The following is a 785-nucleotide window of genomic DNA, read 5'->3' as shown; positions in this document are numbered from 1 at the left end:
CGAGTTATTCTGTCATGTTTTCTCCCTTTTTTTCCAAACCGCGACAAACGCCAGTCTCCCTTTTCTGCAGAATGTGATATATCCGCTCAACCGTAAACATTAACAACCAATCACAGCGCACCACTCCACGCACGCACTCTAGACAGTAATGGCGGTGCTTTGAATACACCCGGCACACAAGAGCGCTAAATGACTAATCTCAAAAACGTGTTTGAAATTTCATTAGACAATAAAATATTTTGATTAGAACAGACAGACAGACAGACAGACAGACAGACAGACAGACAGACAGGATTCTAATTTTGATCAGTGCAGTATTACAACTCTAAAACTGCACAATATTTGCTGTAATCCTAAAAAATGGCAAGTGATTCCAGCTGTTTTTGTTTGATTGCAACGAATGCCAAACAATGCTACATCATCTTAATTTCTACTCATAAGATACTCGAGCTCTAACATCTTAAACATGCCTCGAACTTGAACAGCAAATAGACTGAAGAGTTCAACATGCTCTTGAGCTCTGAAATCATTCATCCACTGATATCAGTTCAGTATCTGAGCAAAGCAACACTGGCACCAGAGAGCACCAAAGTCAATGGATGGGCAGGACAACATGTCCTACTCATGTATGTTTTAGACGGCACGCCAAGCTCTCACAACTATGTTAATCTTTATCTTTCAGATATGTATTTTTCTCTTCACTCACTTCCATCTTCCCTTTATGGAGGAGTTTCTTCTGTGAAGTGGAGCGTACAGCAAATTAGCTCCAACTAAATACAGCACAT

This window comes from Sinocyclocheilus rhinocerous, unplaced genomic scaffold (assembly GCF_001515625.1).
Source record: "Sinocyclocheilus rhinocerous isolate Xijiao unplaced genomic scaffold, SAMN03320098_v1.1 scaffold304, whole genome shotgun sequence".
NCBI lineage: Eukaryota > Metazoa > Chordata > Actinopteri > Cypriniformes > Cyprinidae > Sinocyclocheilus > Sinocyclocheilus rhinocerous.
Note: the sequence above shows the minus strand (reverse complement) of the source record.